The sequence below is a fragment of the Chinchilla lanigera genome, unplaced genomic scaffold (genome assembly GCF_000276665.1).
Source record: "Chinchilla lanigera isolate Chin_1 unplaced genomic scaffold, ChiLan1.0 scaffold00012, whole genome shotgun sequence".
Lineage (NCBI taxonomy): Eukaryota > Metazoa > Chordata > Mammalia > Rodentia > Chinchillidae > Chinchilla > Chinchilla lanigera.
This window is the reverse complement of record NW_004955413.1, coordinates 32,653,682-32,679,013: the sequence shown is the minus strand read 5'-3', so window position 1 is coordinate 32,679,013 and position 25,332 is coordinate 32,653,682. Positions and strand designations below refer to the sequence as shown.

At 53.0% G+C, this 25,332-nt stretch overlaps 1 long non-coding RNA gene across 2 annotated transcripts; it reads right to left on the bottom strand.

Annotated features, from left to right (window-relative positions):
• Positions 1-595: 595 nt before the first annotated feature.
• LOC102015621 lies at positions 596-24,636 on the bottom strand. Of its 2 annotated transcripts, XR_001232938.1 has the most exons (6): positions 10,088-10,665; positions 9,385-9,677; positions 8,386-8,497; positions 7,891-7,965; positions 7,075-7,240; positions 596-5,971 (listed from the first exon to the last, which is right to left on the bottom strand). It is a non-coding gene; the product is annotated as an uncharacterized LOC102015621 (long non-coding RNA). The 2 variants fall into 2 exon arrangements; XR_001232939.1 differs by lacking the exons at positions 7,891-7,965; positions 10,088-10,665 and adding an exon at positions 24,330-24,636.
• Positions 24,637-25,332: the final 696 nt, after the last annotated feature.

The following is a 25,332-nucleotide window of genomic DNA, read 5'->3' as shown; positions in this document are numbered from 1 at the left end:
GATCACATTTGAGATTCTCCATGAATTTGAGAAAAAAAGTCACAGTGGAAATTAGAAAATGTGGGAGCTGAATGAAATTTAAAACACTAAACATTGAAATTTGTGGGTACAGTAAAGCAAAACTTAGAGGAAATTGACAACTTTTAAATGTATATGTTAAAATTAATAATCAACTATTTTTTGGAAAGAGCCATGAAAAGAAAAACATATGAACCTAAAGAAATCAAAGGAAAAAAAGATCAAAAATCAAATAGAGAGCATATTTGCCTCTCTTATTACAGACAAAAATCAGTACAGGTGGAAGTGTGCTCTATGGAAGTTGGCTAATTTATTCATTTTCTAGGAAGATTAGTTTAAGGAGAAGAAGGAAACATGTTATCTACGTCAGTCATAAAATAGGAACAATCACTGAAGGTCAGTAGATGTTAATGTGGTATAAAGAGGACATTGAGAGCAACCTTATGGCTATAGGTTTTACATAAAGGATACAGATGAATTCTTCTTCTTCTTTTTTTTTTTTTGTCTTTTGTCTTTTCTTCTGGTACCAGGAATTAAACTCACGACCTTACGCTTGCCAGGCAGGCACTTTGCGCCTGAGCTAAATCCCCAGCCCTTGATGAGTTATTCTTTAAAAAACCACATTTTCCAAACTGACATGAGAAAATCAAGAACTTGGATTCACAATTAACCAAGACAGCATAGCCCCAGAAAATGAACAAACCAGGTACGGATGGTTCCCCCTGAGCGCTTTCCGGGGTTTGAAGAGGAAGCATGCCAAATTTCTACAGACCCTGTCAGAGAAGGGAAAGAGAGCGCTCGTCCGCTCATTCACCCAGACCCCAGACCCCAGACCCGGGGCTCCGCAGACCCCACCCACAGGCATTGCGGGGAAGCCGGCCACCAGTGCGGGAACCAGAGCAGCCTCCTGTCTCCCCCCGATGGGACACTGCTGGGCCTCAGGCCTGGGCGCTCCGGGCGCCCGGGTAGCTCTCCCTTCCTGCGGACGAGGAAGCACAGTCTGCGTCGCGACTGCAGAACTGAGTCCACCACCTGCGCACCTCTGGGTGGGGTGCCACACCCCCTCACGGTCCCTGCCACTCTCCACCCTCCACCCAGCTGCCCTCTAGCCTCACAGGGAGGTGGCAGGTCACGGTATCTGCGCTGTCTCCCCGTCATCAAAGTCAGGGCATAGTGAGCGTGGGGTCTCAGGGGCTCCTGGACCGCCTCTAGGCCACCCCGTGAAACAAAGCTTGCGTTTCTCATTTCTGCCCAGCAGCCACAGCCGCATCCTCTTCTGGTCTTCTTGGCACCTTTCTACCCGGGGCACCACCTGTGAGCTTCTGGCCCTCTCCCTCCCTCGCTGGGGCTCAGCAGGGCACTTCGTGGGTCAGACCTCGGACAGAGCATGCCCGGCCCTGTCCCCTCCTATGCTGAGCCCTCCCCACCCCACCACCCTTGCTAGGCCTGGGCTCTGCCTGGCCGCCTCCTTGTCTCCCTGTGTTCCCTGTGGCCCTGCCTCCCGCTGCCAGCTTTGCCTCGAGGCCGGGCGTGGCTCTCTCCTGTGAAGGCCCTCGGCATGCAGTGGCTTCCCCTTCTTCGCCGACTCTGCCATGCGGTCATCACTAGCATTTTCTTGCTGTGTGTATGTGCCTCCTCCGCCCTTGGAGCTAACCTCTGGCCATCTCCACAAATGGGTGGCCTACAGAATGGCAGCCCTCCCTGACCCTGGGTGTGGCACTCTAAGCCCCAGCAAGGCTCCCGGAGGCACCTCGGCTGTCAGCTGGGTGTTCCTCCGAGCCATGTAGAGCAGTCATAGTCAGCACTGCCCGCCTCCTCCTCCCTCAGAGCCAGCCTCTCTCTCCTCACTCAGCCCAGCCTCCTGCAGGTCCCTCTAGCACCCAGTAGTGGCCTTGCCATGCAGGCTTTGGGTATTCCACGTGGGGTATTCTGGCCACAAGTGAGGGATGGCTTTCCTGGGGACAGCAGGGTGGGGGCTGACTGCTGGGCAGTCCTATTGGGTGTCCGTGGGATGTTGGCTCCAGGCTGAGTCTGTGGCAGTTGTCTATGGGGCCCGTGAGAGGGATGTCACACACCTCTATTCACCAACATGCCCAGTGCCTCCTCTGAGCCAGGCCCTGCTGATTGGGGCAACTGTAGCAGGAGGACCTGTGGGTGGACAGGAGTGAGTGACCTGGGCCAAGTCCTCAGCACCAGTGGTAGGGATGGAGGGACTGGTGGATCCTTCTCATGTGCGCTGCTTTGACAGAATGAGAAATTTTGGCTGGGTGCAGCTGTCTTTTCTCCTAATCTGGTGGGGGACATGCGCCCCCGTCAGGCTGAGGGTCCCTCACATCTAGGGCTTCCTGCTTGTCCCAGGACCTGGGCCCCTTTCTGGCACACAGGACTGCATTGTAAGTAGCTGGTGAGTTAAATCAGCAGCAAAAAGAGCCCCTCCATTCCACCCTGGCTCCCCTCATCCGTGCCCTTTTCCTACCCTGAACCTTGACATTCCCAGGCCTGGCCTTCTGACCCCTACCCCCAGTCCAGGAGCAAAGCCGCAGGGCAGGGCAGGGACAGTCACCTGCTCCCACGGACCGCTTCTCCAGGACAGCACACACACAACAGGGCAAGTTCTGTCCTGTTGGCTGGAGGAGGGGAGGGGGCAGCTGGGGGTCCTGCCCTGCCTGCAGCTGCTGGCCGTGACCATCATTTGGGGAAGCAGTGAGTCTCTGAGGTCCAAAGACCAGAACACTGTCACAAGACCTGAACAGTGGGAGAGGCCAAAAAGCCCTGTCGAGCGGGAAGGAGCTCAGGTCCGTGCTTCTCCCAGAGCCACAGCCAAGCCCAGAGGGGTTTCTGGAGCAGGGCTGGCCATGGCCGCCGGTGCCCGCTGGCGCCCTCCATCCTCCCAGGAGCCTCCGGACCCAGTGGATCGGACGTCCTGCAGGTTTCTCACAGCCGCTGATCCTTCCGCTTCTCCCAGGGTCTGTTAGAGTTTAAAGGTGCTGATGCTGGGAAACCCGCCCAGGGCTGTGAGGCCCCAGCCATGGTCCCAGCCACAGTCCCTCCTTGGAGCGGAGGGGCAGGGTGCTGCGCAGTCCCCAGCCTCCTGGTGGCAGGGTGGGACATGGTGGTTGGGCTGGGGAGGGAAGGCCAGGGTCTTGCTTTGTCCACGCGCTTGTGGCTGCGCTCGCGGTGGTCTGTGATTCACTGGTGTGGAGCTGGCATGGAGCCCTGATCCACATGCAAAGCGGCCAGCGTCTCCACCACCTCTCCGCGACCTTCAGAGCAGCTCAGCCTCGCTGGGCCCTGGAGCGTGAAGACGGAGTGTGGAGGGCGAAGTGAAATGAGAATCAGCCCCGGACACAGCCTTTGTGGAGCGCCTGAGCTGCTGGTCCCGCTCTGCGCCCTCACACCTTGGGCAGGAGGGAAGCCCTTCTGCGCCTCTGTCTGAAAGTTGCCCACACGGTGGCCCTCAGCCCAGAGACTGTGTCCAACGCACATCAGAGGGAAGCAGGTGTTGTTTGGGAGGAAGGCGGAGCAGGGTCGCCTGTCTCGGTGCACACAGGGGAGTGGAGCCGCGTTTATTCACCAAGGAAAACCTCCCGCACCCCGATTAGCAGACGGGCGAGTGGGGCAGACCGGGGGAAGAGGCCGCCTTTCCTGCTGCTGTCGGGAACAATGTGCTCTGAAGCGCGGCATCTGCTCGCCCATCTACAATGCGCTTGCATTATTAAACAGGCTGCTTAATAATTTAGGTGGAAATAAACCCGCAGCACCGAGGAAAGTGGTCTACCCCGCAGTACAGTAATGAAATGCTGCTGAGCTTGAGTTTGGAGGCATGCAGGCGTCCAGTTAAACTGACTGATGACCCCTCGGTGGCCACAGAGAAAGAGCCCGTGACAAATGCTCCAAGTGAGCTGCCTCCGCACATCTCCAGAGGCCGGGGACAGAGACTGCGCCAGCCTCCTCCCTGGGCCTCCTCCACGGAGTCCACCGGGCTTTCTTCTGTCCAGCATTCAGGGGCACCATAGCTCAGAGGAAGCCCCAGGGCAACACCTTGATGCCGCCTGGCCTGGGGCCTCCTGGAGGCCTGTTTCTGGTCTGTGCTCAGCCAAGGCCAGAATTGAAGAGTCCTTCATCTCCCCAGCAGGCACTCAGCGCTTCCTCCCTGGAACCCAGGCAGAACTGTGATCCTCCTCTCCCGGAGCAGCTTCTTACTCACTCTTTGGCTCTGGAGAGGCCCTAGGGTCTGATAGGGCCACCCTGGCCCTCCTGGGGTGGGCAGCTCTTCACAGAGATGTGGCTGTTGCCCCTAAGGCTGGGGATTCAGGGACCGGAGTGACCCTGCTGACAGCAGGGGTGCCAACCTGGGCACCAGTGTGGCTGCCAGCCTGACCAGGAGGACAGCAGGGCAGAAGATGGGTGGAGGAAAGTTGCTTGAGGTGCTGTCCAGGGAACGCGAGTGGGCAGAGAGGCCACACCAGGCAGTGCCCCGGAGAGGAGGAGCCATGGTCAGTGATCTTCCGGTGATGCGGAGAGCGCCCCCTGCAGGCCGGGCTGCACCAGGTCGGCTTGGAAGTCTCTCAGGCTCCTGAGACCCTTGGTGCCTGTCCTGTGCTCGTCACAGTCCCGGCCACCAGCCCTGAGAGCAGTGCGCACGGCCACCCAGCCTTCACAGGAGCGGTGTGCAGCTGCTTTGCGGGGCTGGAACGGGATCTGAATCCGGAGCACCTGGTGTTGGATGCTCTGGTTCTCACGCCAACGGCAGGAAGCAGGACAGCCGGGGCCGAGGGGCCACCCCACTGCTCACGAGAGGACCAGCCTTGGGCCTGTCACTGCCCGCAGACACTCTGGACATGGAGGCTGTGACAGGGTGACAGGGGACAGAGCCAGTATGCAGGAGTTCCCATGCGGGAGGTGCCAGCCGGCTGGGCCGGCATCCACCCGTAGAGGAGCTGGCTGCCTGGAGCAGAGAGGGCCCAGCGCGTAGGGCCTGCTGGGGTCGGGGAAAGCCCGGGACATTTCCACCAGCCAGGGACATCGCTCCAAAAGCTGCCTCTCCTGGTGGCCGTGGTCAGCCGACTCTGATGAGAACACAGCGGTCTTGACGACAGAGGCTTGGAAATGACCCCCATGTGCACACCCAGAGCTGAGACTCTGACCCAAGGGTTGTGACAGCAGAGACGACACACTGTGGAGACAGAGAAGCCAAGCTCGCGCCCAGTTCCGGCCACCCACCAGACATCTGCAGCCCGAGGGAAGAGTCAGTGTTTCAGTGAGAGTGGCCGTCAGGTCCCCAGAAGTAGTCAGGCAGCGGTCGTCACACCCCGTGGGTCGGAGGCGTCACCGCAGCAAAGCCAGGGGACCAGCACAGCGGCTGTGCGGCTCCAAAGAGGGGGACTGCGCATAAATGATTCGGAAGTGACCCAGAGCCGGGACACCAGAGGCTTGGGTCAGTCTTCCCGGGAACCACCTTCCCTCTGTGCAAACACCCCAGCTTTGTGGTCTGATCAGGTTCTCATGCGGGTCCTCACACCCCGCTGCAGAGGTACGGTCCACTGCTGTTCTGTGGTTCCAGCCTCTGTCCTTCCCCTGTCCCTCTGTGGTGTCCCTGTCCCACGCTCTGCTCAGGAGTGGACAGGTGAACTTCCTGTGCGGTGCCTGTGCTGGCTGGGGTTGTGGTTCCGAGGGTTGTAGGGACCTGGTCTCTTGGGGGCAGTGGCCGAACAGAGGGTCCAGGAAGATGGAGGTGGAGGCTGGGGGTGTGACTCAGGGAGGTTAGCAGAGATGGAGCCATTGTGCCAGCACTCGGGCTTGCAGGTACTGGAGCGATCCCAGGAGTCTCTGTGCGAGCTGAGGGTGTTGGGGTGTAGCTGAGGACGCTGGGGAGCAGGGTGGTCCTGGGCCAGGTAGCTCCTGTACAGACTGGTGTCTAGAAGGTCGCTCTGAGCATGTGTCGCTCCGCGCCCTGTGGGGGAGGGGAGAGTATGGGCTTCTGCAGGGCTGTTCCCCAAGGGTGCAGGTATGGGAGGCTCCAGGAGGGGGATGCTCGGGAGGGGGGTGCAGGGCTGAAGGCTCCTGCTGGATGCTGGACGGATAGGGATGCCCTCAGGGAGGCAGGCAGGATTCTGTGCCAGGCACCGAGGGCCACCGCTGGGGGCCTTGAGGCGCTGACGGCAGATGCTTCCCTGAAGAGCTACTCAGTAACTTTGGGGTTTGCTGTCTATGGTGATCACATGAGTGTATGACAGAAGCCACGCCCGGCTTCTGTTGCTCGTCTGCTGGTGCACGTTTGGATTGTCCCACAGTTTGGCTCGTACGAGCGGGCTGCGCACCTTTTCACTGAATGTGGAATATCGTTCAGTTGTGAAGAGGAATGAACACTGAGCGTCTATGAGCTGTGATAAAACGTAATAGTGAGGGCCGGGGAGCCAGCTCAGCGGCACTGTGCCTGCCTGGTAAGCGCAAGGTCCTGAGTTCGATCCCCGGTACAAAAAAAAGTAAGAGTGAATGCTGCTGCTCAGGGTCACCCCTCAGAAAGGCAGCTCGTGAAAGCGTAGTGCTGTGTTCTCGTCTGCCTTAGACACCCGACCTGGCATCCTGTGACTTCTGGCTCTTCCCCAAAGTCGAAATGACCATGACAGGGCAACGTTTTGAGTCCATTCACAACAGATGCAGCCAGGACAGCACAGCTAAAGACACCCGAGAAAGAGGACCCCGAGCCGCTTCAGAGAGTGTGGAGGACGATGGGGTGAGTGTGTTCGAAGTGAGGGGAGAGTCTTGAAGGGGATTCATGGCCACGTGTCTTTTACTGAATACAGTTTTAAAGACCTGACGTACTTTTCCATCACACTTGTAAATAAACATGTAGGGGTCCAGGTGCAGCGTGCTGGTTTAGTCACTGCCGAGCTGTTGCAGTGGATCCTTTTGCACTGGGGACTTGAGGACTTTTTTTGTGGTGGAAACAGATGGATGATGGGAGCACAGCCCCCCTCGCCTTGTCCAGGGCTCTGTGTCTGTCGGGGTGTGGCACATGTCACACTCAATTGCCCCAGATGCCCAGAAACCCACCTTCCCTGCCGTGAGCAGGTGGCCGGGCTCCTGGGGCCCTGTCTCTCCCCTGGTGGCTGCAGGTCCGCATCCAGCCAATTATGTGCTGAAATGAGATCTGGGGCTGGCAGATGGCCCATCCTCACCGCAGCATATGGATGCCCAGCCCACCGAGGCTACCACGCTCCTGCAGAAACAGAGCACCTGAGATATTCGCCCTGCTGATCAAAGCATGGAGCTCCCTACCCACCATGAACATAAGCCCAAGACCTCACTCGGATATTCAGTCATGGACAAGGAGCAGGGAGGAGTGGACTATGGGGTGTTCATGGCTTGGGATCAGGTGAGAAGCAAAGGTGTGCTCCTCACGGCCACATGGCCCAGAATGGCCAGCCCTTGCCCATGGACACCGCGTGACATCACACACCCTACCCACCCTCCCTGTGACACAGGAAGGGCTCCCTCTTGGCCAAGCTCCTCCTGGGCCCTGGGATCTCTTCTTCGTTCCTGCTCTTGGTCACTTTCCAGAAACGTTCACCCTGACACCACGGGTCCTCTTCCCTAGCCCCTCCTTCTGCCCTCAACAAGCTTAACTCACACCCACTCCCCAGATCACAGATCCCCTCGATCCCACCAAACTCTTCCCCGCAGAGCACAGCCTCCCCTTCCTGTGGTCCCTGCACCTGCACTGAAGGCCACACACCCCTGTCTCTGGAGCTCTGTGACCTCCTGCCTGCATGGCCTCAGTTTCCCTGCACTTTCTACTCAGTCCAGCACCAGCGGGCGCCCCACTCACTGCCCATCCTTGCCACGTCCCCTGTTGCCACCCAGACTCACCAGCGTTCTCCTAAGATGCTCAGGCTGGACTCAGCCCCTTCAGGACTCACACTGTCATCTTGTTGTCAATGTCCTCTGTTCTTCCCAGGAGGAGCAAGAGGAGACATTCAGGAAGAGGATGAGGGGAGATGGCCACCCTCTGTAGCATGGCCCTGCCCCCTTGGAGGCGGGAGTCCTTGGCCCCATGTATGAACCCCACATTCGGTGGTAGCAGAGGCCCTGCCCACTCCAAGCACCTCTGCCTGAAATCCTGCTTTCCTCTTTCCAGCAGAGTTTCTATCGAAGCCCCCAAGGACACTCTGCTGTGCTCAGAAAGCTGATCAGACCCTCCGCAGGACTCTGGGGCACCTGTGCTTGGCTCTTTCTGCACCTTCCCTCTTCACTGATCCATATGTCCATCTATTTATCTATTAATCTACCTATCTATCATCTATCATCCATCCATCCATCCATCCACCCATCCGTCCATCCATCCATCCCTCCCTCAGTGCTCACCCAAGCGTCTGTGGACTCCGGCTTTCAGAGCAGGCCAGGCCCTGTCTCTTGGGCGGCTGTGTCTTGACCCTTAATTTATCTGCAGCTTTGTACAAAGTTGTTCCAGGTAAACCTGTGCAGGACAAATGAATGAAAGAGGAGAGGAAGAAGGCTGCGGGCGGGGCACAGTGCTCCAGGTGTCTCTCCCGCCTGGGCATTTCCTGAGAGCCAGCGACGTGGTCTGCCTGGGTGAGACTGGTAGAGCAGAAATCTCAGGTGCCCCCCATGAGGAGAGGCACAAGGAGCCAAGGGGCTTGGGTTGGAGGCTGCACCAGGCCTGGCCCTTGGGCTTCTCCAGGGAGAACTGGGAGTGACCAGCCCTGGAAGGCCAGGAGGGTCCAGGTCTGGAGGGAAGAAAGACACACAGGACAGAATCTCTGCTGGACTCATCAGCTGAGCTGGTCTTGGGCTTGTGGGGCTTGTTCGAGTGTCAGAGGACCTGGTGCAGAGCTGAGCTGGCAGAATCAGGAGAGGGAGGGAGGGAGGGTCCAGTGAGCGTTTGCAAGCCTTTCTTTCTTAGGGTGCTAAGACAGTGCCACCCCAGGTCAGCAAGACTGGGGACAGGGTCCACCTGGAAACCAGCAGCTTCTGAAAGGTCCCCCACCCTCCTCCCATGTCTGCGTCGGTCCACACTCAAAGCAAAGCCAACCCTGGTGCTGCAGCTGGGCCCTGGGTGGCGGTCGGCTGAAGACAGACCCTCCTTGGGCTCCCCGCAGCCCTGCTGTGCTGCTGATTCACACACAATTAAGCTCCAGTAGGCCTCACAGCCTATGGACAGTTTAATTATTTGCTCCACGCATTGCAGGGGAGCAGGCACTTGATTTACCGATCGGCTGGGTCACAGAGTTAGCAAATTGATAAGCGCTGTAAACGATTTTCTGGTAGAGGCCCTCTTTCCCATGTTTTGCCCAATAATTAAAGATTAATTAAATACGACTGCTCCTAATGGGAAGTGCCTACCTGCTGTTTTGCTCATTGAGCCGGCGGACGGAGCAGAGCAGTGCACCCCTCACTGAGGACCCAGGCCAGGAGCGGGCACTGGGCACTGCCTGTCCTGTGTGCTGAGCCTGAGGTCATCTGTGTGCAGGACCTGGGCCGAGCCTTAGACTTCAGGGCCCTTGATGTGGCCAGAATGCTCTGCATTAGACTCATAGCCAGTCCCTGGCATGTAGCACGCTATTTCTCATTACAGAGTTCCACGGCCACTTTCTGTCCTGAATCCATCGCAGCTCAAGGCACATGCTTTCACATCCCTGGAAGCAAGAAAGAGGATCAGGAAAAACATTAAAATCACAAAACCCCAATGAAGAGGAAAATGCTTAGAAATATTGGCATGTGTGCCCTTCAAGCTATTACCCATACACGAGTGTACATAGGAGTCATCCGTGTTCACATCATATGATATGGTGCTGTCATTCCCCAGAGTCTGTCTTTTTTTTTTTTGGTTTTTTTTTTCTGGTACCGGGAATCGAACTCACGACCTTGTGCTTGCCAGGCAGGCACTGTGCCGCTGAGCTAAATCCCCAGTCCCCCCCAGAGTCTGGAGGTGGCCTCTAGGGTCCCCCAAGGATGCTAAAGTCCAGCCCTTTATATAAACGGGGGCTGTGTTTGTATAGCGTCCACACATCTCCTGTGGGTTTTAAAGTATCCCTAGATTACTTACACACAAGGCAGGCACATCCGCTGCCAACAGCTGTCACACGTACGGTGTCGTGTGGGGGCTGGTGACAGACGTCTGAACGTGTTCAGTAGAGACGCCTTCTCTCTCAAGTATTTTTGATCCACACTTGGCCGAGTCCACTGGTGTGGACCCACCGGGCAGGGGGCTGACGGCACGTAGTAGAGCAGCTGGCAGGCAATGCTGTCCTAAAGGTGCCTGGGTCACAGTTCCTGACCTTGTGAGTCCGTCGCTTCTCGGGAGGTGAGGTTGCAGGTGGGATTTCATGCTGCCGAAGCCAGTCCTGTGTTGAGTTATCCAGGCGGCCGCATGTCTCTGGGGCTTGCACGTGGCAGAGGCGGACCTTGCCTCCACTGCTGGCGGGGAGCGGGGGCACAGGGCCTCGGGCTGGAACGGCAGGAGGCCCCGAGGATGCCGCCTGCCGCACCTTGATTCGGACCCACAGAGCTGCATGTTTGAAGATCTGGTCGTCTTCAGCGCCGAGGTCTGTGGAGCTGATCACAGCAGCAGTGGGAAGTGGGTGCAGAAGTGAAGTCTGCGTTTGTTTTATTAATTTTTATTTTAGTACCTGTTTGTAGTACATGGAGTTTACATTTATCTTGGGAAGTGCACACCTGTGTACTATACAGGTCACCTCTTTTGAAAACCCCCTTCCACCCCTACCTCCGGCCCTGAACCCCGATGTGTGCGCGGAGGAAACTAATCACCTCAGTGCATGGAGACACTGTGTGTCACAAACACGAGCTGAGGACAATAACAATAAGGAATGTGAAGACGGGCGTGGGAAGCTGACACATCTGGTTTCGAGCGGCTCCTCCCTTTCCCTCAGTCCTGAGCTGGCTCTCCCTGAAGCAGCCCGCGTGGAGTCTCTGTCTTTGGAAGTTTGCTAGGTTTCTGTCTCACGCAGCCTTTCCCAGGGCTTTTGGGCAGAAGAGTCCTCAGCTGTGATCTTAATTTTTTAAGTAAGTACTAGGTATTGAAGTTCTCTATTTCCAGCTAGTTTTTGTATTTTACTATTTTAATACATATTTTCTAGATTTTCAAATGTGTCTCTATGTAATGGGTGATGTATTTCTTAACATATTACACTTAACATAATTTTTGCTTATTTATTCTACTTTATCTGTATTTGTCCATCTCCCTGGTTTTTTTTTTTTTTTTTTTTTTTTCATAATTTCAGAATTAGGAATGTGTGCTCTAGAAATTTCTTTAAATTCTTTTGACCCAGCTGTTTCCCTTCTAGGTATTTTCCAGAACGTGTTAAAGGCCTCATATCACAGTAATCCGTGTATGCCCATGTTTCTAGCAGCACAAGTCATCGTAGCTAAATCTTGGAAGCGGCCTGTATGGCCATCACAGATGAGTGGATAAAGAAAACGTGGTATCTTCATGTAACGGAGTACTATTCTGCCATAAAGGATACACTCGAGTTATTTGTAGGAAAGTGGATGCACTTGGAGACCATAATGCTAAGTGAGATAAATCAGACACACAAACTTCAATGTCACATGGTTTCTATTATATGAAAATCCCCAAATATAGAAAGGAACACAATAGAAACATAGATAATAGGAGGTAGGGGGATGGATCTTCCTCAGATGGGAAGGGCACCTAGAGGTGAGATGGGGGAGAGAAGGGAGTAAATAAAGGAGTGGGGGGGTGTTCTGTGTGAGGACCAACTCCACACAGGGAAGTGAACATTACGTACCGCAGCCGTGCGCACATGCAAAGGAAAGACCAGGTTCTGCCTTCTTTCCTGTTGGATTCCCCTCTCTACTTCACTGAAGTTTTGGCTTAAACACTATTTGTAACTGACAAACAATGAGTGCACATCTGCTCCTGCAGCGCACCGTGTGATGTGTGATCCGCGGCACGATTTAACATCTCCCTCCCTGCACTTTCCTAGTGTTTGGTTTTTTGGTGGTGAGAAAATTGCCTCAGTTGGCGACTTCACAGAGCACAGTGCGTTGTTATTAACTACAGGCTGCCCCGTGTGTGGGGGTCAGAGGCTCCTTCTTGCCGTCTGACCCGGCCTCACACAGGCAGCCCCACAGACGGCCGGACGTGCAATGCCGGACGTGCAATGCCGGACGTGCAATGCCGCATGTGCAGCGCCTGCTCCCCTCTTGTTTCCACATTTCTTGTATCTTTGGGTTGCTCTGCTGTATTTTTCTGCCTTCTTGAGGTAAAAAATTAGCTCTCACTTGAATCTTGCTTGGTAATCCCTGTACAGCTGTCCATTAGCCACCTAAGTGCTTCACCTGTGTCACAGCCTTTTACGCGTTTCATTCACTTCTAAATCTTTTAACGGTTCCGTATAATCCCAGGTTGGTGCACTAAAACGCGTCTCCACTCTAACACATATTGGTAATTTGAAGAATTTTGGTAATTAACGTCAGAATTGTTTAAAATGTAGCTGAGATTTTTCTGTATAATATTGAAACTTAGGAGTTCCTGAGACTTTTATATCTACGCTTACACATATTCCATGTGCACTGATTGTCAGTCTCTCTCTGTCTCTGTCTCTCTGTTTTCAGCTGCTTGATCAAAGTGGTTCTCAGAGCAGTTGAAAGGAGCCACCTCCTCCAGGGTGGCTGTCCCTGGGGCGGTGCTCTCCAGCCGTGCGGAAGGGAGTGGTGTGCTAAAGAGGCAGTGGGGGCGCTGTGTGTCTGGGAGCACCGGCCCGCTGACTGGAGATCTTGCTAGGTGCGTTTTCTGTGCAGAGTGTCCTGGCTGCTGGCTGCCTAGCAGGGCTCACGTTCTCACCTTACCTCTCTGCAATGTCCAGGGCTGCCCGTCTTCCCCTGCTGCCTCCCACTTGGCCCCTGCAGACCAGGGACCATGGGTCTTCCGAGGGCTCATTCCCCCGGGGAGCAAGTTCAAACCCTTCAACTTTCTTGTTGAAGAAAGGCCCTCTGTGTTTTACTTGATACTTGTTCTTTATCATTATTTATTATTTCTCATTTACCCATTTGTTTGGTTTATTTTTGTTACTTTCTTATTTTCCATCAGTTAAATTTGGTTTTCTTTCTTGGTAAGTTACATATTTTATCTTACTGGTGATTACTTTTCGGATTATACTCTCGTTTGCTGCTCTTAATCTTCCTCCTTGTCAGTGTTTATTCTGCTCCTCTGAGAAGAGGACTCTTCCTACACTCTCGTTCCTTTCTGAGTTGTGAGTGGTCTTCTTTTTTCTCTCTTTGTTAGCTTAGCTGACTTTATAACTTTTGAGACAACAGACTAGACACTGCTTTACCACCCAGAATTCTCATACTGCTTGTGACACCTCTGGGTTTGTGGGGTTTATTTGAAGAATCCAAGTGTCTCTCTTTGGTTTTAGCAACTCACACATACACAACAATAGGACTAGAAGATAATTTCTACATTTAGACTCCGGTCAGTGCTCACGGCAGCGGCATCTGCTGGATACTGAACGCCCCCCAGCCAGGCTGGGACTCTGTGGACCGATGTGTCGCCCACTCCCCCGTGCTGCGTCCGGTGCCCTGCATTCCCACCTGCCCTCTGGGGATTGCCCAGCCTCGTTTTCTTCCCTTTGCTCTCACACGTCCGAAGGTCCTTGTGTCGCATCGTTCTTCCTTCATTGGTGACTGCTGGGCTCCGGCCTCCTGTGTCCGGAGGCAGAGGGTCGTCGGGGCCTCCTGTCTCTGTGCCTCCTGTCTCTGTCCCGAAGTGAAAGAACAGAGGAGCCGGCTGAGGTCCGGACCCCTGTTGGTCATCGGGGCTGCCTTCTGGTCCCGCCCTCTCCGACTCCTCCCCTCCAGCTCCTTGCCCCTGTCTGGCGCAGGCCCTGTCTGGCAGGGCTCTGCCTTCCCAGGCTCCCGCTTTGGAACTTGCAGGGCTCCCTTAGAGCTCTTCAGTGCAGATGCTAATACACATACACATCTTCCACACAAAGAGAATTTACATTGTGTGCATCTAATAAAGAGTGGGCAAAAAATAGTTAAATAAAATTGCATAAATGACAAATAAAATATGATCCATCCTGTTAGAAATTTAAAGGTCCTAAGAGAAACACAAAGGCCTCTTCCCCAGGCAACATTGAAAGGCTTGGGGTCAGAGGTCAGAGGTTAGAGGCTGTGCCGCTGTGGTGTGCAGGGGCTCTGTTCATGGCGTCTGCAAGGGATCTGGGGTCTCCAGGACCCAGCAGTGCAGACCCATTGTCCCCGAGGGAGGTCCAGACCCGCCGCTCCGGCCCATCCTCGGCCTGCAGTAGCCCCGGTCCCCAGGCCTTCTCAGAGCCTGGAGGGCGTCTGGTCCTGGAGGAGGTGCTGGGGCCAGCAGAGTCTGTCCCTCTCAACTTTGTGAGTGAGCAAGATGTGGTCCAAAGTCCTCTCCAGCCTCCAGAACTCGGGGTGAAATTTGGCCTGGGCTGAGGCACTCAGAGGGTGGGGCCGAAGTCCACCTGGGGTCCTCAGGTTAAATGTGGTCAAGGGAGCTGCAGGGGTGTGTTCGTGGGGGCTGTGTGAGAGGAGATGCCAGAGGGAACACTGTCCACACTGAAGCCCTGTGCCCACTTGGGACTCCGCAGAGTCCACCAGACCGTGCCACCCAACTCTGGACTTCTCAGCCTACCACCAAGGGACCGAAAGTCCCCTGTCCTGCTGGTCACCCACGTGCGCGCTCTGTGTTAGATGAGGCAGGCAGCCAGCTTACCTTGGCCGGCTCAGCTTGGCTCCCTCAGGGGCGAGTGTGAAGGTTCCTGCCTGACTGCCGGGTGAGCCTCTTTCTTTGACAACTTGGCAATTGGCTCCTCCCTCCAAATGGCCCATTTGGGCCCTTGGGTGGGGTTCAGGGTGTAAACGTAAGGAGAGCCCCCCGTGCCCGAGGGCATGCTGCACCTCACCTCCCCTAGCCTACTTGTTGTTCTTAATTAGAATTGACAGCGCACCTCCGTTTGATTGGTCTTTTTAGAGAAAAGATTCTGGGACTTAATTATTCTACTGCACACCGTTCCTGAGCCATTACTTTCTGCTCCTGAGTTAATTAAGCCCTTTCTACTTTCTGTTGGCTTTTGGTTGGTCTCTTTCTAATTTCCTAGATTTAGTGCTCATTTTATTTTTCTATTGTTCCTCTTTAAAGTGGGAATGGTTTTAGAAGAGATGAAGACTAGCCAGAGCAGAGTTTTGGCCTCATCTCTAAAGTTCTTAGATGGATTATTTTCTTAATAAATCATAATGACAGCTGTGATTTCCATCTTTGTCCTCAGATTGGGCAAAAAGGTAAGTTTCCTCTCCTCCTTCCCAGCATTGTGTCCTTGTAGATTAAAGTTCTGTTTGTGTTGTTCTCTATTATTATTTGATATTACTCAGGGAACCTTCTCCATGTAAACTCTACCCTGCAAGTTATTGAACTGTGGTCTGTTTGTGTATGGGCATGGTAGTATTTATTTTTAAAATATTTCCTGAGCAATTAAAATAAACTTCTTGCTTCTCAGTTACTTGTTCAGAACTTTTAGGATCTCACTTATGTCTACTGGGGGTGCTGAGCACAGAAACGTACATGTGTGAAGCCCCTGACTGTGCCTCGGTGTACTTCTCCCTGCTGTCCTCTGTCGCAGACACTGTGCAGGGACATGACTGTAGGAACACCGGGGCCCTGAGTGTCACCACGCAGCCGTTCAGAATTTCGTCCACAGCTGTTTGGTACTAATGTCTGGGTTTCCGTTCTTTTTGTCTGATGTTTATAATAGCCCAGGCAATTTAGGAAAAATAGGGACAAAAGGATAGAACTAGCTGTACTGGTTTCAAGGCTTGTTAAAGGTCTGCAGTAACCAAGGCGATGAGACCTGGCCTCAGCATGTGTGTGGGGTGGGGTGGAGGGTGCCTGCGGGCAGACTGGCATCAAGGCGGGCAGAGAGACCCGGGAGCAAGGACAGACCCACACCTCGGCAGACGCCACCTGGATTTCACCAAGGGGCAGACGCTATTTAGTTGATAAAAACAGTTTTGTCGACAAATGGCGCTGCCGAGATAGAGTCTGTATCCAAGCTCAAAAGCATGAGCTTCCCTGTGTAATTTTTACCACATACAAGTACTCGATCGAGGTGGACCATGGCGGTGCTGGGAAATCTAAACTATACTTCTCATAGGGATAAACAAGGAGGGCATACTCATGTCTGTGGTGGGAATGTGTTTCTTTATTTTGATAAAAAATTTGTAAAAATTAAAAATATTCTGTCTACAAAATATGGTCAAGTATTGTTTCATGATGGGGACATAGTGTGAGGAACATCACCTGGTGATTTTTGCGTTGTGTGGACATCACAGACCACACTTCCACAGACGGAGATGCTGCAATGTCACCGGGCCACGCAGTCTCATGGTCACCACTGTGACTCTGCCCTGATGTTGACTGACACATTGTCCCGGGCACATGACTGCACGCTGTTAACGGGATGCAGATGCCTCACTGTGGGAGGAAACACGCTCGGAGCACGCGTTCCTTTGAGAACCTGTATCCAGGGTGCACAAAGGACCTCAGAACTCAATGTTAAGAGAACAAGCTGCCACTAAAGATGGACCATCAATTGGAACTGATGCTACACCACAGAATGCAGAGGTGGCAGGTGAGCCCACGGAGGGTGCGTGACGTCATTCATCATCAGGCCAACTAAGCTAAAAGCACAGTGGATGCACTACGTGCATGTCAGAATCACTCAGCTTCAGAAGTCCACAGGTGGACGACGAACAAATGCGGAGCAGCCACGCCCAGGCCATGTGGCAGTGCTGCAAAGGAGGAACTGGTGGTGTTCACAGTGTCAGTGGTTCTCAGGTTAGCACAGTGACAGAAGACAGACAAAAATGATTCCACTTATATGAAATTCTAGAACAAGCAATTTAATTCACAGTGAAAGAAAGCAGGTCCATACATGCTTGGGAACAGCAGGAACCAGTGTGAAGGGCTGGGGATGGAGCTCAGGAAGTACTCTGTGTCTTTTGACACCTCCCCCCATGCAGGTGGCTTCTCAGGTGCACACACCTGCCAGGTGGCCCTGTGTTCTGTGGGTCAGAGACCTTGTTGCCTTTCAGTTACACCCAAGACAGCCGCTCCATCCCCACACTGTCACTCGTGTTCTCACTGCGTCTTCTTCGTAATCCAGAGACCGCTTCCGAGCCAGGGCCTCACTGCAGAATTGCTGGGTTCTAATGGAACTGTGTTTAATCACGTGTGTTGGTTTCTGGTTGCTGCCCTCACAAATCAACACAGCTGGACGGCTTCAACAACACAGGTTTGTGCTCTCCAGCCCCGAGGCCATCTGCTAATGCCCAGGTGCTGGGCTGAGTTCTGTCCTGTAGGCCGCAGAGGCCTTGCCCCAGTATCCAGGGCCTGTGTTGGTGCAGTGGTGGCCAGGGACCCACTCCCTCTTCAACTCCACGCTGACCGCCCCTGTGTTGGCTCTGGTGCAGCATCCTGGAACACTTGGCAACTGGTGGAGGAGCAGGCTTGGCCCCACCTGTGAGACAAATCTTTGGTGGCCTCCTCTGCTCCTGTGACGCAGAGGGCTCCTTTGGGGCCATTTACCTGCACCCGCCCCATGAAGTGGACCTCACAGCGGGTGTCTTGGCTTCACTCTCGGTGGTGAGGAGTGAGCCTCCTGCTATTTCTGGACAAGTCGGGGTTTTCTTTTTAGTCAATCTGCTGAGTATGAAACTATATTGCACTTTGAGTTTCCTTTACCTTTCACTCGTAACAATCAAAATTAATCTTTTAGAATTTACAAGCCAGTATCATTTTCTCTTTTGAATGCATAGTACCTATTGTGAATGCTTTCGCTAAGTGTGGCTTGTATTTTCAGAATGTATATTTTTAATAAGCCAAAAAGAGTAATAATTTAATGCTGCCTAGTTTGTCAGTCTTTGGAGATTTCTTATACTCCCAGTCACAGGACACCCTCTAAACCAGCTTAGGAAACACCCGCCACTGGGCTGGTTTGGTCCATCAGGAACAGATATGGATGGTTCTTACACGTGGTGTGTGGTAGGGGTTCAACTTAAGATTTAGATTCCCCTTGTTATCTGTCAAGGTTATTACTTAAAACTCACAGCATCTCTAACTACTCTTTCAGACAATTCATCTCTTTATGAGAATGAGTCTTCCCAGAGGGTAGTGTGTCTATCTGGCTGTTTGCTTCGCTTCCCTTTTACTATCTGGAAGTGGTGTGGCTATGTACGGGCACAGATCCTGGTTTACACACAGGGATTTGTTTGTTGTGGTTATTGTTGCTGATGTCACATCAGTAAGTGGAAAGCTGCACTCAGGCATGAACAAAGCCATGTTCTCCCTCCTGGGCCCTACCCCTGGCTTTCTCCTTCTGGTTGGGCTGAGTGGCCGGGGGACCTGACTGTCACCACAGTGTGCAGGGGACACGTGGGATCCATCACCTCCACACTGCCTGTTGATGGCTGGCATCTCTCTATGCTTCTTACTGGCAGACAAGGTGCTCACCTCATTTAAGTTGGCCAGGATTTTTGTCATGAATGGATGTTGAATTTTCCACAGATTTTCTGCAGCTATTGAAATGCCTACAAGATGCCTTAATCTCATTTCTTTGGATTGTGAATTTCAGGGATTCCTTTGAAATATAAAACCAACCTTGCATTCTTGGTGAAAAGCCAGCCTGGAAGTGACATGCTTCCTTTGTTATGTGCTGTTGCATTCACTTAGCTAAATATTTTATGGGTAAATGTATCACCACTGTGGATGTGAGAAATTAGCCTGAAATTATCCTTCCTTAGAAAGGCAACATTTGGCTTGGGTGCCAAGATTATGCTAGGTCTGGTAAATTAATTTTGGTGTGAAATAGACTGTAAAATTAAAATTCCATATCCCTTCACTCCTAGTGAGTCTGTATCTGTGTATACACACATTCACATACTGTATGTATGCATAGACTTATGTAGTATGTGTATATCTCGATATATAAAAACACATACAATTTAGGTAGCTTTACATTTACATAAAACTACACCTAAAAATGATTGTAGATAATGTACTAATATATTAATACTGTAGAGTGGTACCTTGGGTTACGAACTTAATTCTTTCCATGTTGCTGGTTGCAAGCTGAATTGGATGAGAACTTAATCAAATTTCCCCAAGGTCAACATTGAACCTAACTATTGAATTTGAGTCAGTTCTTGTCCAACTTGGTTTGCAACCAGAGATGGGGAAAGAATTAAATTTGTGACCCAAGGTGTCATTGTGCATCCTCTACACGCAGTTGTACGCACTGTTACTGTAGAGAAAGGGAGCATGTCTGTATGTAGACACGCATGCGAGTCATTGCTCCCTTGTGCCTCCCTTTTATGACTGTGTAAAACTGATGGAGACCACTATGAAGCAGCCCCTAGCAGGACTTAAATTAACCATTTGGCTTTTTATGTTGACTTGTGAATCTGTCTAAAGCCTATGTCGCTTCTCTGGAAGTGGGTGATGGACTCATAGTAAGTGAACCTCTGTGAGTCACTCATCCCTACTAAGGCCTGTAATGGTGGATGAAGCCACAAAGCCTCAAAGCATATGACAAAAATCACAACCAAGGACACCTGGATCCGATCTCAACTAGATAAAGACTATAGCCCCAGGCATCTCACTCCTGGGTACTTTATTAAGGATTGAGTTAATACCTTACTTGGAGAAGATCTTGAGTGATTCTGCCCTTCTTAAGTACTCCCCTCCCTTCTTCTGATAACTAATAAGTATGGGCCACCCAGGGAAGGTTTTGGTCTCAGCCCTGAGAGAATCTTGAATTCTATGAGAGGGCTTTGATCCTCCTGGAGCCCTGAAATCATTCCATTTGCCTCTTTTTATTTAGCCTTTTCAGTACACTCATACAGGAAATTGTGGACCTGATCAGCCCATAATAACTGAAGGATATTGTTAATACGATATAAAACATTCTGTTTTGACTTCACTGTTTCACTGAATTTTCACCAGCATGTTTTTCTCTTCCTATTTCTAGGCAACCTGCAGTGGCCTCAGGATGGCTGAGCTGACCCCCATGCACACAGTGGTCTGGGAGTGCCCTAGTCCTGCCTTCTGCCTTGGGTTGACCCCACTGAGGCCAAGACTCCGGCTGTGTGGATGGAGGGACCCCAGGAGGGGCAGCAGATCTAGCTCTCTATGTGGAAGAGCAGGCTGGAACCTGGCTGGCAGAACCAGGCCCCCCTGTTGGGTGGGGGCTGGGGAGTCCCCACTCTGGTGCAGCTGTGCCCTGCGGCCTTGATGATGGTAATGGTCAGCTGTCTGCACAGGTCTGGGTGGACATGGGGCCCCCCCCAGGTGCTGGGACATTTCCTACAGACAGGAAGAGCTGACACTGTGGACCGGTTCTTTTCTCTGTTTCTCCAGGTTCTTTACGAAGAGCATAGTGTCAGGAGAATCACAAAGTAAACATTTTTAAAAATCCACACAATTTCTGTGCTGGTTTATTTGAACAGAGATTGAATGGTGAGTTTGTGTCATTGCGTTTTGTAATGCAGGGAACCTGGTGGTGAGGTGTGACTCTGAGACAACTGGTCGGACGCTATTCTGCGTACGTGGGTGTTATTCTTTTCAGAGTCTGAGTGCCAGCGTAACCAAAACACACCCCCACAGGCACAGAAGAGATGCTCCTCTGCGAGGCAGTCTGCCCGTGAATTAGCGGTGAGGAGGGATGGCTGAGTGTGACGGGGATTAAAGTTCTTCGCAGCCTACAGGGCCCTGTGCACCTCTGGCCGATTTACGTTAGTGGCGGGGTTTATCAGCTTCCTGTGTGTTTTTGTCACCCTGACAGTTGTCCTCGTTTGCCTCTGTGTCCTCAGGTCCTAGACTGAAGATGCTTTGTCTTCAGAAGCCCTCGTGAGGCCATGCCAGGTCACTTGGGCAATCCAGAGCCTCTCCAAAGAGGCAATTGTCATTGTCACTGTGCTGTAAGAGCCCACAAGTACCATTACGTTTGAAGTGGGCCTGCGGTAGATTGGAGTGGAGGTGCTGCCTCTGGGCAGTGGCCGGGGCCTGTTCTGGGAGCAGACGTCTGTCAGCCTGTGGTCCCGAGCTGGCTGCCCCGTCACCGGCGGAGGACCCAGGGCGCCCGAGGCCAGGTCCCGGCAGCCTGGCCTCTTCCCGCTCTTCCTCCCTCTCTGCACCTGGCTGCCCAGTGCAAGCAGCCAAAGCCGCAGGAAGAGGCCACTGTAGCTCCAGCCCCGAGGCTGTGAGGGTGTGCCACAGTGGCGCGCAGCCAGAGGACCTTCTGGAAGGGGAACTAGGGGCTCCTGCGGAGGCTGAGGCAGGGAGGTGCTCAGCGAGTTCTCTGAGGAGCCAGGGAAAGGAAGATGGCGAAGGCGCCACAACAGTGAGCTGGAGGTCAGGGGCGGCCGTAGAGAGGCAGGCGAGCACAGGGCTGGGGGCGCCGCAGGGCTGGTGGTGAGCCTGGGGTTCGTGCGCTCCTTCCAGTCCTTCTCCTGATCCTAATGCTCTCTCCATATCCTGTGAGGCGCAGGGGAGGCAGGTTCAGGGCAGTGTGTAGGACGGGAGTGGTATGCATGGAGCCCGGCAGCCCCTCTGGCAGGCATGAGGACTCACTGTGTGTGTGTCACTGCCACCCTGCTCCGAGGGAGCTGGCATTGTGCAGGAGGAGGTGACATAGCCACACCCTGGGTGACGCATGGCCCAGGCTTTCAGCTCTACCCTGACTTCCAGGGAGGAGAGGGAGGTGGAGGGGACACGGTGGCCGATGGTGTGACTGTGGGGCCTTCGCAGTGCTGAGGAATTTCCAAGAAACTGAAGAGACCTGGAGGGACTTTTCAGGGCTTTAGCGGTGCACTGTCCCAGCCACTAGAAATGCACAAAACCAGGCTGGGCCTGGAACCCAGCAGAGGCCTCCTTTTACACAGTTTGTGACGTCCAGCAAGTTGAGATACAGAAGCGAAACAAAGGCAGTTAGTCATCCCAGCAGCTAATCGCATCTTTGCCTTGAAGGAAAACACACCCTGTGCATCTCAGGATGCTAGGATGCTGTAAGCTTGTCTATAACCCCGTTTGCTAGCTTCATCTGTGATGGACCCAGTATTGGCCCTCCGAGGGAGGAGATTCCCCTGAGACAGTGGCCTGAAGCATCTCCCCTATCAGTGAGGAAAGCACAGGTCCTCAGCGAGAAAGTGCAAGGCTGTGGTCCCGAGGGGAGTTTGCCCGAGGAGTTGCTTGCCGGAACTGGGAAGATTTTACAGAGCTCTGAGTTTTGCTTTGCCAGAGGCCTCCCTCTGGAGGATCCCAGGGTTAGCAGGGCTCACGGTGTGGGGGAAGTGGAATATGGACCCCAGGCACCCTGTGCCCTCCTCACCTATGTCCTTGGGATGCCCTTGATGGTAGGAGATGGGTCATCGTAGGTGGGGGGTCTCTATATCCTCGCTCTACCTCTGCACCCCCAGCCCCCATATCTCCCCTCCCTGTGACCCCAGCAGTGGCTGCTGCCCAGCACACACCCACCCTCAGCGGCTGCCCCCACCCCCAGGGTTGGGCAGGCTGTGACCCCCACCTAGGACGCCTGTCGCCATCTGCCAGTTAGAACGAGCCACATTCTGTGTATTAATTAATATATTTTTAATAATTTCACATACAAAGACTGTGATAATGGAAAGAAAATTTAAAAGTCAAAGGTGCCCTTAACAGCCACGGTGCTGGTGGGCGGGGCCAGGTTCCTGATTGTGAGGGTCACTCAGTCACAGGCGAAATGCCGCATGCCAAGTTCAATCTCAAAACAAATCTGCGGGGCTTAGACCTGGGACACCGAATTCACAGTCTGTAATAGTCAGAGTCACCTGGTTTACAGGGATTTCCTGAGACCAGATGCTAATCCGAAAAGGGCTGGAATTACTCGAGGTATTGTTTCAATTTCTTGCAGTCTGGCTGCAAATCTCCTGTCGATTATAAATAACCGCATGTAATTTCTGATGTGACAGCTCATTTCCCACACAGGAGCGCACAGCTCCCTCCATCAGCCCTGCCCTTCAGCTGGCTGCCGGTGGACAAACGTCGCCCTGGACGCTGCGGTCGTATCTCAGTGCCCCAGCTCCTTCCTTGGGGCAGGGCTGCTTGCCACTCGCCCGCGCCCACGCTGGATCCCCTGGGTTCTGCTCAGCGCCATCTGCACAGGCTGGAAGCATCCTGCACCCTGGAGTCAAAGTTCTTAATAACATTTTCCAAAGAACTGAGTGCTTTTTTATGAATGTACGGAGGAAATATGGTGTGGGTTTAATATTGCATTATGAGCCTCTGACTGTGGATTTTTAAAATATGCTTTCTGCATGAATATATAAAATGGGCATATGTTGCAGTAAAGTTTCACAGTTGTGCATAAAGCACATTATAATAAAAGTTGTAAAGCCAGCCCTTAGTGAAGAGGAAGATGGGGAGAGCTTCCCTGGAAGAGAGGTGCCCCCCCAGGCATTGGGCGGGGGCCAGGCAGGGCGAGGGTGGGCATGGGAGTGGGTAGCGCTGATCTGAGCCCCAGACCGAGCCAGCAGCCACTGCCGGTGCATCTCAGCCTTCGCTTTTCTCCAGGAATGCTTGCAAAGTGAAAGAGAACAATTCCCAAGCCAGGCCCGACGATCTTTCCCCTGGCATATCAGCTCAGGACTTGATGCTGGGGTCACACGCACTGCCCTTAGCTCCGAGCCCCGTGTGCCCAGTGTTTAATCCTAGGGACAGGCGGGCAGCTGTGGAGGGTGGTGGCTTCTCTCAGTGTGTTCCCCGCTGCCCGGCCACACACCTCCCAGGCACGGGGCACAGGTTCTGCTCATGGGCAGTTAGTCAAAGCAGGACTGCCTTCATCGAGACTCGGAAGGGAACCTGCCTCCAAGCCCTCACTGCTCTCCAGAACGAAGCTCCGTGATGGTTCTAGGCACAGAGAAACACCCAGTCCCCGACATGACACACTTTCCCACGCTGGGGTCGTGACCATGACCAGGCCTGCAGGACAACAAGACCCACACTGAGGACGAAAACCGACCAATCGAGAATTGCCCTGAAAACTGCCAATGTTAGGACCGGTGGGGAAAGGCACTGGAGGGTGATTTTGTGATGGAAACAGGGCCCACGTGTCAAGAAGAGGTAAGACTTTTAAACACTCACACACGCAACCTCAGAACTTCAAAGTTCAGGAAGCAAAGGCCGACAGGGTGGCAAGGAGCCTCAGAGAAATCCCAGTCATGGCTGGGGGTTTACATACCTGCTGGGGTAAGTAGATAGGAAGTCAGTGAAGAGGTGGGGAACGTGGACAAGGCGCTGGCCTTCCACCATGGCCAGAGGAAGAGCAGAGCAGGTCGGCAGATAGCGGGACTCGCAGCCTCTGGGCCATGCGAGCATCCGGGTACAGGAGTCTCAGTACATCTAAGAGGATTAAGGTTATACAGAGCATGTGCTCTTATCACGGTGGAATCAAATAAAGAGCGGGATAAAGGTAGATAATAGAAACAGGGAGACAGATCTTTTGCAAAACGGAAGGGAACAGAAATAGGGAGGGAGGGAGGGGTGGGGGAGGAGAAAGGGATGGAAAAACGACAGAGATGTGCGCTGCGCATGCGCCAACTCCCCGCGAGGACCATAGCCACTGCGCTGCACACACGGACTGATTCAAATGAAAGCTGAAAAACACGGAAGTAAGTTAGAAATGAGTTACAGAAGGATCTTTAGAAAATCTCCCTGTATATGGGAAAGAACATTTCTATGTAAATCATGGGTCATAGAATGAATGAAGAGAATATAAGAAATATTTTGAGCTGAGTATGAGTTGTGAAAATGAACCCGGAGGAAATATGAAAAATTGTAAACTACACCCCGTGTGCGTGAGATCGTCCAGGGCGGAGCTGAGGGGCGTTGGTAGCTCTTAAAGAAAATGCTAAGAAAAAAGATCAAATCAATGAATTTCACCCTAATAAACCCAAAAAAATAAACAGAAGAAAGAAAGTAAAGACCAGGGTGAAAATCACCGACAGAAAGAGAACGGAAAAACATTGATGAGCCTCTCACTGTACTGATCTGGAGACGAACAGTGAAATCACTGCCATCAGGGAGGAAAGAGAAGGACAGTGCAGGCACCTCCATTTGTGCCTGCAGCACCCTGGATGGGGTGGGAAGAGTCCTTGGAAAACACCATGCTCCACAGCCCACGCATGAAAGAATAGATAACACGAAGCTTCTGGTAGCTGTGGAAGAGATTGAATCTAAGTTTA